The sequence below is a fragment of the Heterodontus francisci genome, chromosome 1 (genome assembly GCF_036365525.1).
Source record: "Heterodontus francisci isolate sHetFra1 chromosome 1, sHetFra1.hap1, whole genome shotgun sequence".
NCBI classification, from domain to species: Eukaryota; Metazoa; Chordata; class Chondrichthyes; order Heterodontiformes; family Heterodontidae; genus Heterodontus; species Heterodontus francisci.
In genome coordinates, this window is record NC_090371.1 from 149,128,984 (window position 1) to 149,148,434 (window position 19,451).

The window sequence follows — 19,451 nt, forward strand, 5'->3', positions numbered from 1 at the left end:
TTTGAAACTCCTGAAAGAAAGAGAAAGCCTGTTTGAAGTCACCAAGAAGCAAGCTAGATCATTTTCGGCACCTATACTGATAAGAAATGCAAAAAGAAAACTGTGTTATTAGTAGATGATTAGTTTAGTCCTTAGAGTTGCTATCTTATTATTTTATCTTCTCAAGGAATTTGATAACATTTCTGATGTAATTCTATAACTATTATACAACTGTTACTTATTTGCTTGTTCATCTTTTTTTAAAAATAAATTCATTCAATGATTTTAAACTTAAGTAAGGTCTGAAGATTCAATGCTGATTTTGGTCACCATAGACAATATGGATCCTATGAAAGCAAAGGTCAAGTCTGGTATGTAAAAGTATTTGAGACAGTAGGGTGATGTTTGACAGCCTATTGCAGGTCTCAGCCGCAGCAACAGAAGGAGGTGCCATCGTCACATGTGACATGTGCAGCCAGCTAATTAACATAACCGAGGCGCGGGGCCCATCCTATTGCAGAGCGAGGGGAGGACTATGAGGTGCTGATGGCAGCGCCAGATGATCAGAACGCAGATGCTAGCATTATCTTTAAAGCGCTGCACGTCCTGCTGGTACAGCTGCCTTTCACTGATGCAGGAACTCTGGTGTGCAACTGAACTCCACTGCTGCTGCTGTAACTCCTGGGCATCCCCTCCACCACAGCTGCTGCTGTAATAACTTCTGGAACACTCCCCCCACCCCACCCCCCACCACCGCCCATCATTGCTGCAACTCCTGCGCCTTCCTGCGGCTCTGCACCAGGACAATTGACAGACTGGATGGAACTGGGATCATATCCGAAGCAAGACACTGGGTGGACCCACCGTTTAGCGATTCCTTCCTGGAGATCCTCCTCAGGCTGCAAGGGAAAGGTGGAGGTCCTCTTCCCCAGGGATGGCAAGAAGAGATCCTCCTGCCTGACCATAGGGATCACCCTGCAGAACTGGGTCCAATGCTGCAAGACAGTCAATGACCTTCGTCACTCTGCCAAGGTGAGTCCTCCATACCCATCTCCTCTTTGGGGCTTCCATATGACTATACAGAAGGGAGCGCTACATGGGGAGTGACCAGATGGTGGCAAGTAGCTGAGGGATTACCACATCCTGTCAGATGCATGGTTGCATCTCAGCAGCAGGCACTTTGTTTCAGAGCTCACCGGCACTATATCCCCTGAGAGCAGATGTGGGGAGGAGTCATTTCGGAGATCCATCAGGGTCAAGGGGCTGCCACTAGCAAAAATGTACTGTTGTTCTTCATGCAAGGTCTGACTATGTACCTATTTCCACCTGCAAGAGAAACAGGCCCATAACACCAGGGACACATTGAGGACTGCCGGTGGGATCCCTGATGTGCATCGTCTGACGTTGGCAAAGGAGGAGGCTCTGGAGCTAGCGGGGCCCCAGGATGGTCGTGCAATCACGGACGGTGTGACTGGAGTGTCCACATAAGAGAGCGAGGAGACATTGTGTTCATGTGTCTTCCACGACACTTCTGGAGATCTACATCACACATAGTTGTCATGAAGAGATCAGAACAACCTAACCCACAAATGTTTGTGTTCTCTCATGTAGGTCATGGCACTCAGTTGGCAAGCTCAGCCGCTGGGATTGGGGGTGCTGCTGTCAACCTCTGAGGAGGAGGAGCAGTCAGAGGTCACACTGTCACATTATTCCCCTGCACCCTCTGAAGCCTGGCTACCCAACCCGAACCCGACTAGACCCGACTACATGTGTCGAGTTTGGGTCGGGTCGGGTCGGGTCGGGTCTATATTCCGAGTCCAGCATTCAGGCTCAGGTTGGGTCGGGCTGGACAGTGCTGCCTCCGGGAAGTCACGGGATCAGGCATACCCATGATTCCCCACAACTCCATCTGCAGGAACAGCTTGCAGCCTGAATGGATGAAGGATATTCATGTCGGATCAGGTCGGGTCAGGCATGAAAAAAATTAAAGGAGTCAGGCCCGAGTCGGGTTCAGGTTGGCTGGTTGTGGTCGGGTCAGGCCCGGGTCGGGTTTTAATTTTATACCTGAGCCGGGCTTTAGCACCATCCACCAGCGCAGATACTCTCACATCGGTTGGTATCTGCTTGGGCTTAGATTCAGGGTCACAAGCTGGTGAGAACACCACACATGCGCCCAAGCAGCTGACAGAGGCTGCGACAGCTGAGGCCAATGACAGTCAGAGGACTGGGATGCCTGGCCCATACTAAGCCCCAGGTTCATAATGAGCCTCTGATGTCGGCAGCGCAGAACATGCTGGAGTTGCAGAGTGAGGTAAGGGAACATTTGGATGATTTGCCAGAGGAAATACTTGGCCAGGAGTGGGCGATGGAGGAGTCCATCCATGCCATGAGTGCTGCCATGGCTCAGGCGTGTTCTTTTTTATTCTTTCATGGGATGTGAGTGTCACTGTTGCCCATCCCTAATTGCCCTTGTGAAGGTGATGGTGAGCTACCTTCTTGAACCACCGTAGTTCATCTGGTGTAGGGTACACCCACAGTGCTGTTTGGGAGGGAGTTCCAGGTTTTTGATGCAGTGGCAATGAAGGATTAGAAATACAGATCCAAGTCAAGGTGGTGTGTGACTTGGAGGAGAATTTCTTGGTGGTGATGTTCCCATGCATCTGCTGTCCTTGTTCTTTTAGGTGGTAGAGGTCAAAGGGTTTGGAAGGTGCCATCAAAGGAGGCTTGACGAATTGCTGCAGTACATCTTGTATATGGTACACACTGCTGTAACTGTGCGTCGGTGTTGGAAGGAGTGAATATTTGCACATGGGGTGCCAATCAAGTGAGTTTCTTTCTCCTGGATGGTGTTGAGTTTCTTGAGTGTTGTTGGAGCTGCACCCATCCAGGCAAGCATATGAGAGGTCGCAAATGGTGCTGAACATTGTGCAATCATCAGCGAACATCCCCACTTCTGACCTTATGATGGAGGGAAGGTCATTGATGAAGCAGCTGAAAATGGTTGGGCCTAGGACACTAGTCTGAGGAACTCTTGCAGCAATGTCCTGGGGCTAAGGTAATTGACCTCCAACAATTACAACCTATTTTTGTTGTACTATGTATGGCTCCATCTGTTGGAGAGTTTTCCTGCTGATTACCATTCACGTCAATTTTACGAGGGCTTATTGATATCACACTAGGTCAAATGCTGCTTTGATGTCAAGGGCAGTTACCCACCTCTTGATTTCAGTTGTATTGTCCATGTTTAGACCAAAGCTGTAATGAGGTCTGGTGCTGAGTGGCTCTGGTAGAACCCAAACTGAGCATTAGAGTTGGCTATTGTTATCTAAGTGCCGCTTGATAGCACTATCAATGACACCTTCCATTACATTTCTGATGATTGAGAGTAGACTGATGGGGCGGTAATTGGTTGGAGTGGATTTGTCCTGCTTTTTTGTGCACAGGCCATAGCTAGGCAATTCTTCACATTGTTGGGTAGATACTAGTGTTGTAGCTGGACAAGAACAGCTTGGCTAGGGACATGGCTAGTCTGGAGCACAAGTCCTCTGTATTACTGCTAGAATGCTTTCAGGGCCCATAGCCTTTGCCGTATCCAGTGCCTTCAGCTGTTTCTTGATATCACGTGGAGTGAATTGGATTGGCTGAAGTCTGGCATCTGTGATGCTGGGGACCTCAGGAGCAGGCCGAGATGGATCATCCACTTGGCATTTCTGCATGAAGATGGTTGCAAATGCTTCAGCCTTGTCTTTTGCACTGATGTGCTGGGCTCCTCCATCATTGAGGATGAGGATGTTTGTGGACCCTCCTCCTCCTGTCAGTTGTTTAATTGTCCACCACCAGTTATGACTGGATGTGACAGGACTGCAGAGCTTAGATCTGATCCGTTGGTTGTGGGATCTCTTAGTTCTGTCTACCAAATGCTGCTTCTGCTGTTTAGCATGCATGTAATGCTGCGTTGTAGAGGTCACTCCATAGTTGCCTCACAGCGACTAAAACAACACGGAAGGCAGCAGTTACGGGTTATAAGTCCAGATAAATTGGCGTAGAAACTGGGCGCCACGGGTTGCCTTTGTCGGTGGGAGAGGTCATTGCACCTCACTGGACAGCTACCGCCCGCCTCAAACCGGGCAGCCCCCGGTCAATAAGGTTCTGTCCCGCCACAGTCTGCCTGCTTCAATGGGTGCTTGGAGCTCAGGGTCATTGCCCGAAAGGTGGACTGATACACCGCACCAAACAACATGAAAAAAGGAAAGAAGGTACCAGCCCTTCGCTTTGCAAGCTGGAACGTCAGAACTATGTGTCCTGGCCTGTCGGAAGACCTTACACAAATCAACGATTCTCGGAAGACCGCCATCATTAACAACGAGCTCAGTAGATTCAATGTGGACATTGCAGCACTTCAGGAGACTCGCCTCCCCGCGAGTGGCTCTCTAGCAGAGCAAGACTACACCTTCTTCTGGCAGGGCAGGGATCCTGAAGAACCAAGACAGCATGGAGTGGGCTTCGCCATCAGAAACTCCTTGCTCAGCATGATAGAGCCTCCCTCAAATGGCTCGGAACGCATACTGTCCATCCGACTGCTCACCACCTCTGGTCCAGTACACCTACTCAGCATCTATGCTCCAACACTCTGTTCCGCACCTGAAGCTAAAGACCAGTTCTATGAACAACTCCATAACATCATTAGCAGCATCCCCAACACCGAACACCTATTCCTGCTGGGGGACTTTAATGCCAGGGTTGGGGCCGACCATGACTCATGGCCCTCCTGCCTTGGGCGCTATGGCGTTGGAAGGATGAATGAGAACGGGCAGAGACTGCTTGAGTTGTGTACCTATCATAACCTCTGCATCACCAACTCGTTCTTTCACACTAAACCCTGTCACCAGGTTTCATGGAGGCACCCAAGATCACGTCGTTGGCACCAGCTAGACCTCATTGTCACAAGGCGAGCCGCCTTAAACAGTGTTCAAATCACACGCAGCTTCCACAGTGCGGACTGCGACACCGACCACTCCCTGGTGTGCAGCAAGGTTAGACTCAGACCAAAGAAGTTGCATCATTCCAAGCAGAAGGGCCACCCGCGCATCAACACGAGCAGAATTTCTCACCCACAGCTGTTACAAAAATTTCTAAATTCACTTGTAACAGCCCTTCAAAACACTCCCACAGGGGATGCTGAGACCAAGTGGGCCCACATCAGAGACGCCATCTATGAGTCAGCTTTGACCACCTACGGCAAAAGTGCGAAGAGAAATGCAGACTGGTTTCAATCTCATAATGAAGAGCTGGAACCTGTCATAGCCGCTAAGCGCATTGCACTTTTGAACTACAAGAAAGCCCCCAGCGATTTAACATCCGCAGCACTTAAAGCAGCCAGAAGTACTGCACAAAGAACAGCTAGGCGTTGCGCAAACGACTACTGGCAACACCTATGCAGTCATATTCAGCTGGCCTCAGACACCGGAAACATCAGAGGAATGTATGATGGCATGAAGAGAGCTCTTGGGCCAACCATCAAGAAGATCACCCCCCTCAAATCTAAATCGGGGGACATAATCACTGACCAACGCAAACAGATGGACCGCTGGGTTGAGCACTACCTAGAACTGTACTCCAGGGAGAATGCTGTCACTGAGACTGCCCTCAATGCAGCCCAGCCTCTACCAGTCATGGATGAGCTGGACGTACAGCCAACAAAATCGGAACTCAGTGATGCCATTGATTCCCTAGCCAGCGGAAAAGCCCCTGGGAAGGACAGCATTACCCCTGAAATAATCAAGAGTGCCAAGCCTGCTATACTCTCAGCACTACATGAACTGCTATGCCTGTGCTGGGACGAGGGAGCAGTACCCCAGGACATGCGCGATGCCAACATCATCACCCTCTATAAAAACAAAGGTGACCGCGGTGACTGCAACAACTACCGTGGAATCTCCCTGCTCAGCATAGTGGGGAAAGTCTTTGCTCGAGTCGCTCTGAACAGGCTCCAGAAGCTGGCCGAGCGCGTCTACCCTGAGGCACAGTGTGGCTTTCGTGCAGAGAGATCGACTATTGACATGCTGTTCTCCCTTCGTCAGATATAGGAGAAATGCCGTGAACAACAGATGCCCCTCTACATTGCTTTCATTGATCTCACCAAAGCCTTTGACCTCGTCAGCAGACGTGGTCTCTTCAGACTACTAGAAAAGATCGGATGTCCACCAAAGCTACTAAGTATCATCACCTCATTCCATGACAATATGAAAGGCACAATTCAACATGGTGGCTCCTCATCAGAGCCCTTTCCTATCCTGAGTGGTGTGAAACAGGGCTGTGTTCTCGCACCCACACTTTTTGGGATTTTCTTCTCCCTGCTGCTTTCACATGCGTTCAAATCCTCTGAAGAAGGAATTTTCCTCCACACAAGATCAGGGGGCAGGTTGTTCAACCTTGCCCGTCTAAGAGCGAAGTCCAAAGTACGGAAAGTCCTCATCAGAGAACTCCTCTTTGCTGACGATGCTGCTTTAACATCTCACACTGAAGAATGCCTGCAGAGTCTCATCGACAGGTTTGCGTCTGCCTGCAATGAATTTGGCCTAACCATCAGCCTCAAGAAAACGAACATCATGGGGCAGGATGTCAGAAATGCTCCATCCATCAATATTGGCGACCACGCTCTGGAAGTGGTTCAAGAGTTCACCTACCTAGGCTCAACTATCACCAGTAACCTGTCTCTAGATGCAGAAATCAACAAGCGCATGGGTAAGGCTTCCACTGCTATGTCCAGACTGGCCAAGAGAGTGTGGGAAAATGGCGCACTGACACGGAACACAAAAGTCCGAGTGTATCAGGCCTGTGTCCTCAGTACCTTGCTCTACGGCAGCGAGGCCTGGACAACGTATGCCAGCCAAGAGCGACGTCTCAATACATTCCATCTTCGCTGCCTTCGGAGAATACTTGGCATCAGGTGGCAGGACTATATCTCCAACACAGAAGTCCTTGAAGCGGCCAACACCCCCAGCTTATACACACTACTGAGTCAGCGGCGCTTGAGATGGCTTGGCCATGTGAGCCGCATGGAAGATGGCAGGATCCCCAAAGACACATTGTACAGCGAGCTCGCCACTGGTATCAGACCCACCGGCCGTCCATGTCTCCGTTATAAAGACGTCTGCAAACGCGACATGAAATCGTGTGACATTGATCACAAGTCGTGGGAGTCAGTTGCCAGCATTCGCCAGAGCTGGCGGGCAGCCATAAAGACAGGGCTAAATTGTGGCGAGTCGAAGAGACTTAGTAGTTGGCAGGAAAAAAGACAGAGGCGCAAGGGGAGAGCCAACTGTGCAACGGCCCCAACAAACAAATTTCTCTGCAGCACCTGTGGAAGAGCCTGTCACTCCAGAATTGGCCTTTATAGCCACTCCAGGCGCTGCTTCACAAACCACTGACCACCTCCAGGCGCGTATCCATTGTCTCTCGAGATAAGGAGGCCCAAAAGAAAAGAAAAAGAAAGAAAGTTTCACCAGGTTGGCACTTCATTTTTTAGGTATGCCTGGTGCTGCTCCTGGCAGGCCCTCCTGCACTCCTCAATGAACCAGGGTTGATTCCCTGGCTTTTTGGTAATGGTAGAGTGAGGGATATGTCGGCCATGAAGTTACAGATTGTGCTGGAATACAATTTTGCTGCTGCTGATGGCCCACAGTGTCTCATGGATGCCCAGTCATGAGCTGCTGGATCTGTTCTGAATCTATCGCATTTAACACGGTGATAGTGCCTCACAGATGATAAATGGTATCCTCAATGTAAAGTTGGGTCTTTATCTCCACAAGGACTGCGATAGGTAGATTGGTAAGGATGAGGTCAAGCAGGTTTTTCCCTCTTGTTGGTTCTCTCACCACATGTCATAGACCCTGCCTGGTAGATATGTCCTTCGAGACATGTCCTGCTCAGTCAGTTGTTATTCTACCAAGTCACTCTTGGTGAAGGTCATTGAAGTCCACCACCCAGAGTACATTCTGTGCCCTTGCTAACCTCAGTGCTTCTTCCGAGTTGTGCTCGCGATGGAGGTGCACTAATTCAGCAGTTGAGGTGCGGTGGTAGGTGGTAATAAGCAAGAGGTTTCCATGTCCGTGTTTGACCTGATGTATTTGGACTTCATGGGGTCTGGAGTCAATGTTGAGGACTCCCAGGGCAACTCCCTCCTTACTGTATACCACTGCGCCGCCACCTCTGGTGGGTCTGTCCTGTCGGTGGGACAGGACGTACCCAGGGATGGTGATGGATGTGATGGGACATAGGCTGTGCATGGTTGGCATGTGGTGGATTATAATCCTAGCCCTTTTTTGGGGTTATCCCAGATCAGGCGTACTTCTCAGATGATCACTCTGAACTTAAAGTTGAGAAAGACGGATCCTAAAGACACTTGAATGGATCTGAAGGATTGATCTAACTTTCCCAAAAGGAAAGAAACCTGCTGTGAATATTGCTGTCCTGCGGATAGCCTTTCTAACAGGTTTCAGCCAGATTATAACAACCCGGATATTATGAGGGTCTAGGAATCTCACTTCAATAATGTAACTCACCACCAAAAAGCGTACATAGCAGTGGCAAGGTGAAAGAAGGTCAGCAGGGAGATTCAAGTAAGCCATGAAAGGGAGGAGGAGAGACTGACCTCCACAGCTGGGAGCTCCCTTCAGGGCACTCTGAGTGTCAACAGTGGCTCCTCAGCCCCTCTGCCAGTGAGCCCAGCTCCAGTGGCTGTGACAGCTGAGGAGGCACCAGGACCTGTGCAGGGACCCCTCAGCCAGCAGGAGCCCTCCAGGTTTCAGGCAGAAAGAAGACGCCCCCCCCACCGTCCCCCGCCAAAGCCATCCCATGTCAAGGGATAGCCCATTCAGCAGCTTGCCTCCATCTCAGCTGCAAGTGCAGGAGTCGCACTGCATAGACACACATGAAAACAAATGAAGAAGCACACCTAGATGCACTTGGGCTTCATGGGTGTATTAATTGTGGGCCTTTGCATCGGTTCCTGCAATTGCATTAATAAATAGATGTCAGAATGATTGCAACAAATAGCTCATGCTTACGTTGCTGAACTGTGAAATTCAACCTTCACCCTTGCTTCCTCAATGGGCACAGGCTGTGTTTGGTCCGCGTCTCAGATGTGTGAGAGTACATAGTGAAGCTGGGCACTAGCCACTGGAGTGCGCTAAGAAGCAGGCGACAGGCGGAATACATTGAGGTGAGTCTTTATTGAGTTCACTTTGAGAGGCCATCATGGTGGCATCAAGCAGGTATGAATGAGTTTATCTCATGCCTCCCTTGTGTGTTTCTCAATAGCCCTAGCCACTGGTGCAAGGGAATCAAGATCTAGTGCTGCCTGCTCATAGTCTCCTCCACATCCTCCTCGTCGGATAAGGCAATCAATCATGTTCTCTTCATACAAGGCCTCCCCGCTCTGCAGTGCTAGATTGTGCAGAGCAATATGCGATACCCTCGCTGCGGCATTCTGCAGGGCTCCACTGGATCGATCCTGGTAGCGGAATCTCATCTTCAGCAGCCTAACGGTCTGCTCGATGGTCGCTCTGATGGAGTTGTGGCAAATGTTGTACCTCTCCTCCGTTGCATTGCGAGGGTTCTTCACAGGACTGAGTAGCCATGTCTTCAATGGGTAACCCTTGTCCCTATGAATCCATCCTTGAAGGCAAGTGGGGGGCCTGAAAGGTTGTGGCACCTGGGACTGTTGAAGTATGTAGGCTTTGTGGCTGATTAGATTAGAGATACAGCACTGAAACAAGCCCTTCGGCCCACCGAGTCTGTGCCGAACATCAACCACCCCTTTATACTAATCCTACACTAATCGCATATTCCTACCAAACATCCCCACCTGTCCCTGAGAAATTGATTTGTGTGTTGCTGTTGACTAAATTTCGTCAGAAGCAACGCTGCCATGGAACATTCCAGCCACTGACAACATTCGGAATTGACATAACAACGTTGGGTTTCTGGGTGAGCATGTCCACCCCGATCTTCTGGCCCCCACGCCTCTACTCCCGTTCCTGTTGGCTGGATAAAATTCAGCCCAGTGTTGCCTGTTTCATTATCTTGGACATGTTAACCAGTGCTTACCTAGACTTCAAGGCTAACTAAGATCGACACTATCAAGTGTACGGTGAGTTGATGGTGTTCTAAGATACAAGAGCCAAAATAAACTAGTCTAAGACGGGCAGAAAGACTGAAAAATTTAACACTGCCTCTCGTCCTCCTGATTTTGCTGTGGCAAGAGCTGTGCACAATAGTCTTTTCTACATCTGCTGCAATATCGATTATTCAGATAATACTGAAGCATTCATTAAACTGCCATAAATTTCAAATATTTAATTTGTTAAATGGAATTGACTGGGAAAAGTTTTTGTCAAACAGTGTGTACCTTGTGAGAACAGGAGTTCCAGTTCTAACATACAGAGGCAGTTTTCCTTGCCATTATGTTTAGCAGCCATTCTGAGAGAAAAGAGGGTCCCATTCCAGTGCATTAAAAGTTGAACTCAGATAGAGCGAGATTGAGAAACTAGCAGTGAATAGTTACCAATAAAAGGCAACCGACCAATCACAATAAAAGGGAGGCAAATTGATAGCGAGGAAATGGATGGAGATGAAAGGTGGGAAGGGATGGGATTGAAAGGGATAAATGGAGAAATACATGACAAAGAAATGGATGGCTGAAGAAGAAAGGCAAAGTGAAATGAAGGGGAAAATGAATGGAGAAACAGGTGACAATGTAAAGGGGAAATTGATAGCAATGAAGTGTGGATAGCTGTTGAACAGGCAGATACCGAGTGCAGAGAGTCTGTGAGGAAAGTTAGACAGTTGACAGGGCAAAGTTGCAGCCAGTATGATGGGTTGAAATTAGAATTAGAATTAGAATTAGAATTAGAACATTACAGCGCAGTACAGGCCCTTCGGCCCTCGATGTTGCGCCAACCTGTGAAACCATCTGACCTACACTATTCAGTTTTCATCCATATGTCTATCCAATGACCACTTAAATGCCCTTAAAGTTGGCGAGTCTACTACTGTTGCAGGCAGGGCGTTCCACGCCCCTACTACTCTCTGATTAAAGAAACTACCTCTAACATCTGTCCTATATCTATCACCCCTCAACTTAAAGCTATGTCCCCTCGTGTTTGCCATCACCATCCGAGGAAAAAGACTCTCACAATCCACCCTATCTAACCCTCTGATTATCTTATATGTCTCTATTAAGTCACCTCTCCTCCTCCTTCTCTCCAACGAAAACTACCTCAAGTCCCTCAGCCTTTCCTCGTAAGACCTTCCCTCCATACCAGGCAACATCCTAGTAAATCTCCTCTGCACCCTTTCCAAAGCTTCCACATCCTTCCTATAATGCGGTGACCAGAACTGCACGCAATACTCCAGGTGCGGTCTCACCAGAGTTTTGTACAGCTGCAGCATGACCTCGTGGCTCCGAAACTCGATCCCCCTACTAATAAAAGCTAACACACCATATGCCTTCTTAACAGCCCTATTAACCTGGGTAGCAACTTTCAGGGATTTATGTACCTGGACACCAAGATCTCTCTGTTCATCTACACTACCAAGAATCTTCCCATTAGCCCAGTACTCTGCATTCCTGTTACTCCTTCCAAATCTGCATTCCTGTTACTCCTTCCAAAAATGTGTCTATTTTAATGCAAGAAGTGTCAGGAATAAGGGTGATGAACTTAGAGCATGGATCAGTACTTGGAGCTACGATGTTGTGGCCATTACGGAGACGTGGATATCACAGGGGCAGGAATGGATGTTGGATGTTCCGGGGTTTAGATGTTTCAAAAGGAATAGGGAGGGAGGTAAAAGAGGTGGGGGAGTGGCATTGTTAATCAGGGATAGTACCACAGCTGCAGAAAGGGAGGTCGTCGAGGAGGGTTTGTCTACTGAGTCATTATGGGTGGAAGTCAGAAACAGGAAAGGAGCAGTCACTTTGTTGGGAGTTTTCTATAGACCCCCCAATAGCAACAGAGACATGGAGGAACAGATTGGGAGGCAGATTTTGGAAAGGTGCAGAAGTAACAGGGTTGTTGTCATGGGTGACTTCAACTTCCCTAATATTGATTGGAACCTCCTTAGTGCAAATAGTTTGGATGGAGCAGATTTTGTCAGGTGTGTCCAGGAAGGTTTCCTCACTCAATATGTAGATAGGCCGACTAGAGGGGAGGCTATGTTGGACTTGGTGCTTGGCAACGAACCAGGCCAGGTGGCAGATCTCTCAGTGGGAGAGCATTTCGGTGATAGTGATCACAACTCCCTGACCTTTACTATAGTCATGGAGAGGGACAGGAGCAGACGGGATGGGAAAATATTTAATTGGGGGAGGGGGAATTACAATGCTATTAGGCAGGAACTGGGGAGCATAAATTGGGAACAGATGTTCTCAGGGAAATGCACGACAGAAATGTGGAGGTTATTTAGGGAGCACTTGCTGCGACTGCTGGATAGGTTTGTCCCGATGAGGCAGGGAAGGGATGGTAGGGTGAAGGAACCTTGGATGACAAGAAATGTGGAAAAGCTAGTCAAGAGGAAGAAGGAAGCTTACTTACGGTTGAGGAAGCAAGGATCAGACAGGGCTCTAGAGGGTTACAAGGTAGCCAGGAAGGAACTGAAGAATGGACTTAGGAGAGCTAGAAGGGGACATGAAAAAGTCTTGGTGGGTAGGATTAAGGAAAATCCCAAGGCGTTCTACTCTAATGTGAGGAATAAGAGGATGGCCAGAGTGAGGGTAGGGCCGATCAGGGATAGTGGAGGGAACTTGTGCCTGGAGTCGGAGGAGGTAGGGGAGGTCTTAAATGAATACTTTGCTTCAGTATTCACTAGTGAGAGGGACCTGGTCTTTTGTGAGGACAGCGTGGAACAGGCTGATATGCTCGAACAGGTTGAGGTTAAGAAGGAGGATGTGCTGGAAATTTTGAATGATATGAGGACAGATAAGTCCCCGGGGCCAGACGGGATATACCCAAGGATATTACGGGAAGCGAGGGAAGAGATTGCTGCGCCTTTGGCGATGATCTTTGCGTCTTCACTGTCCACTGGAGTAGTATCGGATGATTGGAGGGTGGCAAATGTTATTCCCTTGTTCAAGAAAGGGAATAGGGATAACCCTGGGAATTATAGACCAGTCAGTCTTACGTCGGTAGTGGGCAAATTATTGGAGAGGATTCTGAGAGACAGGATTTATGATTATTTGGAAAAGCATGGTTTGATTAGAGACAGTCAGCATGGCTTTGTGAGAGGCAGGTCATGCCTCACAAGCCTTATTGAATTCTTTGAAGATGTGACAAAACACATTGATGAAGGAAGAGCAGTGGATGTGGTGTATATGGATTTTAGCAAGGCATTTGATAAGGTTCCCCATGGTAGGCTCATTCAGAAAGTAAGGAGGCATGGGATTCAGGGAAAGTTGGCTGTCTGGATACAAAATTGGCTGGCCCATAGAAGTCAGAGGGTGGTAGTCGATGGAAAGTATTCAGCATGGAGCTCGGTGACCAGTAGTGTTCCAGAAGGATCTGTTCTGGGACCTCTGCTCTTTGTGATTTTTATAAATGACTTGGATGAGGAAGTGGAAGGCTGGGTTAGCAAGTTTGCCGATGACACGAAGGTTGCTGGAGTTGTGGATAGTGTGGAAGGCTGTTATAGGTTGCAACGGGACATTGACAGGATGCAGAGATGGGCTGAGAAGTGGCAGATGGAGTTAAACCTGGAAAAGTGTGAAGTGATTCATTTTGGAAGGTCGAATTTGAATGTGGAATACAGGCTTAAAGACAGGATTTTTGGTAGTGTGGAGGAACAGAGGGATCTTGGGGTCCATGTCCATAGATCGCTCAAAGTTGCCACCCAAGTTGATAGGGTTGTTAAGAAGGTGTATGTTGTGTTGGCTTTCATTAACGGGGGATTGGGTTTAAGAGCCGCGAGGTTCTGCTGCAGCTCTATAAGGCCCTGGTTCGACCACACTTGGAATATTGTGTTCAGTTCTGGTCGCCTCATTATTGGAAGGATGTGGAAGCTTTAGAGAGGGTGCAGAGGAGATTTACCAGGATGCTGCCTGGACTGGAGGGCATGTCCTACAAAGAAGGATTGAGGGAGCTAGGGCTTTTCTCATTGGAGCGAAGAAGGATGAGAGGTGACTTGTTAGAGGAGTACAAGATGATGAGAGGCATAGATAGAGTGGATAGTCAGAGACTTTTTCCCAGGGTGGAAAGGGCTATCACCAGGGGGCATAATTTTAAGGTGATTGGAGGAAGGTTTTGGGGAGGTGTCAGAGGTAGGTTCTGTACACAGAGAGTGGTGGGAGCGTGGAATGCGCTGCCAGCGGTGGTAGTAGAAGCAGATACATTAGGGGCATTTGAGCAACTCTTGGATAGGTACATGGATGATAGTAGAATGAAGGGTATGTAGTTAGTTTGATCTTAGAGTAGATTAAAGGTTCGGCACAACATCGTGGGCCGAAGGGCCTGTACTGTGCTGTACTGTTCTATGTTCTATGTTCAAATGGGGAAAATAGAATGGGAAATAGATAACAATTGAAGGGGATAACGAGGAGGTAAATGGAAGCTTATGAAAGTGGGGAAATGGTTGATGGTAAAGTGGACTGGAAATGGATGACATTGAAGAGGAAAAAGAAGGGATCGAAGCAGGAAGTAGCACTTTGGGGTGAATGACGGTGAACGTGGAATGCCAGGATTGACTGAAAGGGAGTAGAGGAGGAGAATGTTAGTAAGTAATGGAGAGGCAGATTCCCCAGCATGAACTATAGGGGTATGGAAAAAAGAACTAGCTTAATTGAGTTGAAGGGGAGAAAGACTTTTTTATAATATTTGAATTCAGGATGTGGACAATGTTAGCACTTATTTATCATTTTTGCAACTAATTGGCTGCAGAGAGGCAAGCAGCTGCTGCAACCCTTTTGCAAAGATCTGGCACCCTCCTAAATACCGTCCTCCTCTGTCCACACATATTCCATCCATGTTGGATCTCCACAGACAGAATGATAGTTGCTTCTGCCACAAGAAAATCCATTGATGGTTTAAGGATATATTTCCTTTACTTTTAGTGGTGCAATCATGTAGTTTTGTTGATACACACTTGTAGCTAGTATACTACTCATTTACCAATAGACTATTTTTAAATCTAGTTTTTCATTTAATTTATAAGGCCTCTAAATCTGAAAAGTTCACATTCATCTGAACACACATTGCTTTGTGATAGGTTGAATGTTGTTTTGAAAGTTTGATGCTTATTTTTGTGTATTTATTCAAATTTTACTACATTACAGGTGCTATATAAATGTAATTTGTTGTTGCTGATGTTAACGGAGGAATTGAATGTTTTAAATGACTCATGAGTGCTTCCCTATTAATTAGCCACCAATTTCTGTAGCATGTTGGAAATGTGCTTAGGTTGCTTCAGAAAATGAATTCCCTCGAAAACAAAGTTTTTCCAATTGAACGTAAATTTAAAAAAAAACTTCTTTGCATTTTCAATTAATCTACAACCAGAGATTTTTTTTATTTTTTTACTTATTGAGTAACATTTGTGCATTGTAATAGAAATGAAGTATAATAACCTTAAAAGCTTCAGCCTGGCCGATTAAAAGAAATTGCTCACTTGGGTCAGATTCAATCATTTTTATTCCGTTTTAAGGTTTGCACATTGTCAAATAATCTCAAACCAGCCATCACCCCCATAGAAAACAGACTCAGCGAATTTTCATTTAACAAGGACAGAGATAATTTATTCCTTTTTCTTTTTCTATAGCTATTTATTCCCAAATCTGACAAGTGTTTTGTGCCTGGTATCACAGATCCTGTTCTCTGTGTTTATTATACTTGCATTAATACACAATTCTAATAGCATCACTCACATTTTACAGCATTTTCTAATTACTTGCTGACATAAACTTCAAAAATCAATAGAAATGGTTCTAATGCCATTGGTAAATATCATTACATTTCTACCCTTGCAAATTTATTATGACAGTACAATTTAACAGGAATTATTTACATAGATGCCAACATCTCTATGTCTCTGAGTTCAGGCACTTTTGTTACCATGCTTACACATCCCACACATTTATGATGTTTCTCCAATAATTCCCAAACATTTACATGCAGCTCACAAAACCCAGGAACATCACTGCATCACAAGTTAAATTAAATTAAACCAACCATAATGTCAGTGTCAAATTGTGCAGCAATATAGTTAATTTTATGCATTGCCAAGTAAATGAGATCTTCTAAGGAATTCTTAGACACCATTTATTTGGTAGTTTTTATATGTTAATATGCTGAGATTTATGGCAAATATTCGAGATTGATACAACTAGAAAAAGGATAAATCTGCAATCACCATGGTGCTTCATTGATTGTAGTATTACCATTCAATATGAGCACAATTTGCCCCTTGAGGTTTGAATCCTTAAAGGTCTGAAAGCTAAAAATATTGCAGATGTTGCAAATCTGAAATAAAAACAGAAATTCTACAAACATTCTGCCAGTTAGGAAATGCCTTTGGAGAGAGAAGCTGTTAAAAGTTGCCTGAGACCTAAACTTCATCTGATAATCAGAATTTAGATTTAGGTGAACAGAGATTAGTCAGAACAATGCATGTCGCAACTATCGCAGACATGTTGGCTACATCCCATGTCAAGGTACAAGTATCGGATATTAGCCAGAACAATGGAAGCACCCAAGCAGTATCATTCCACTATATGGGGTTGCCTAGGTCATCCTGACCCTACGTAAAATTAATTGCTTAACAGTTAAGCCATCTAGACAGCCATTATGCAAGTCTGCAGGTTGGGTGAGTAGGAATTCACTTCAATACACATCCTGAGCATCATGTGATAGAACTCACAAAGAAAAGGTGCAGAAGTATCAGGAGATAGCCTTTCTTGGGGGGAGAATGCACAGGATATCTGAAGGGACAACATCAAGAACAGACAAGACAGCTGAAGGGATAACATTTGCAAGTTTTATCATCTTGGGTTTGCAAGCAACGGGTTGCATGTATCTATTGTATAACTGTCATAGTTATTAGCATTGATAATATTATTATATTGGTGTCTGAGTAATGAACTTGCATTTAGACAACACACTCAAACCTGAATCATGAGTAACCATTTAATCAAAAGATTTCCTAACATATTGGCATCCCTTGGTCGTCACGAGTTAAAGTGCTAAAAGAAATACAAGTTGTATTGCTAAGCATTGCTGAGCATGATTCTGACGGGAGGGATGTGGTTTGTGGCGAAGTGAACTAAATTAGTGGACGGCTTCTCATTGTTGAGTACAGGAGGCAGGCATCATGGCAGAGGAGTTAATGAGTACTATTCAGAAATATGTGGACAAGAAGCTCGAAACATGCAAATCATTAGTTTCTGAGGTAAACAGTCTGGGACAGCTGTCGGACTAACACAAAAGGTTACTGAAGGAAAAGAAATTAAACAGCATGATTGGAAAGCCACGGTTATTCTGTGGAAAATGCAGAAAATATCCAGATTAAAAGATGAATTAGAATGACAAAAGGGAGTGGCAAAAATGAACCTGAGTCAGTTGAATGAGGTTGAGAAGTCAAAAAGCAGCGTTGAGAGTCTCTATTTGGATCATTTTCTTATTTAAAGATTGAGATTGGTGATAAGACCAGAAAATTGATGCAGTGTGAGGCAGAGCTGGAAGAAAAGAAAGGGCTGGTAGAACAATACCAAAGGAAAACCAATGAGCTTAGTGCTGTCCTAAGGGGTGCTCTTGGTCAACGAGCGGAGGACCAGAAAATTGCTGCAACGGGAGACAATCATGTTGTTTGTCAAAGACAGATTCAGGAGTTGAAGAATAAGTTGGAGCAACAGAGGGGTCTAATGTTCACTGTATCGGAGCGACTGGTTCGAGAACAGGAAGGTTTCATGGGAGAAATAAAGTGTAATGATCTTGCATGGTTTGCATGGGAGTATGAATGTAGAGGGAAGAACAGGGCAACCTGAATGTGAGTTGTGATAACAATGGTTTAGAGGGAAAAGGGGTGATGATGCCCTTTAAGGTGACAAACAGAGATACAATGGGGGTGGGGGGGCAGGATGTCAGAACCACCACAGTACTGTTTGATGCTCTGCAGTTAAAAAAAATTGATAGCTCAGAATATCCCAAAGATTAAACGTAGGGAAGATCCTGGTCCTGGTATAACTGCAATAGAGCAAGTAACTGACTTACATAATTGCGATGAGGGAGAGAGGGTGATATTGGTACTGCATGTGTGCCATTCAGATGTGTATAAATGTCTTCCTACCTCAATTAAGAAAGGCACTGGGATCTAGAGAGGGGTGAAAGAGGCAATGTAGAAAACCATGGGTCATGGGTCAACCTCTAACCGGCCTGCTGGAATGCAAGCAGGAGGCTAGCGAGTCTCCGAATGTGTTTACAGACCGATTATGGAATCACTATAAGGCAGCCTTTCCCAAGCACGATTGTGATAGTGATGACCCGTTCGAAGTAAAGCAATGGATTCAATATCTGATTGGGGCTGTGCGTGAAAGATATAATGCAATTAATGATGTTTATGACCCCTCTAATAAAAACCACAATGTGGAATGGGTAAGGGGGTGGATAAACCGGAAGTGGGAACAAGCAAAATCCCAGAAGACAAAGATCAATGTGATCCAGGCCCTGAGTTATCCAGCCCCCAGCGCTCTCATGGAGGAATGAGGGGCACCCACAGAATGGGTCCCCTGCCCGGCACTCCCCTAAAACTTAGACTCGGTGAACTCCAGCGTGTTGGAACTGCAGCTAAAGGGGCCATTTTTCCAAACAGTGTCCAAATGGAGAATCTAGCAGGCCTCATGGGAAGGGTCCGATAGGAAAAGGGGCTACTGAGGTGGATTGTTTGAGAAAAGAGGTTGAGACATTAAAATGACTTATGAGAGAATCCGGGCAGGTGGGGTAGATGTACAGCACAAATCCCAGGCCAAGTAATGCTCCGAGTCCACTATGACTATTAGTGGCTACACTGGTACAGGGATCTGTGAGTGAGTTGCATTCAGACCCATATGGCAGGCCCAATGTAACCACAACAGTAGGGGGCATCCCCTGAATGTTGTTGGTCGATACTGGGGCAACCCACACGTGTTGATGGAGAGAAATTCCACAGAAATTCGAATATAAGGAGGGATAGAATTAAGAGGCTTTGGGGGAGGAATGGAGCGTGGTCAGTTCGTAGAAAGCAGCCTGACTATGGGCACCTTGACCCTCTGTCACCCAGTTGTTTAGACAAAGAGGCACAGTGAAGTGTCAGATGGCATATTAGGAGTGGATTGGCTCCAGAAACCTAATATTGTGCTCGACATGATTAAGCAACTTCTGTGGTGAGGGAATATGGACACAGGAGGGAAAACAAAATTTGGTCCTTGGGAGTGAGGGTTAAATACTGCCGCA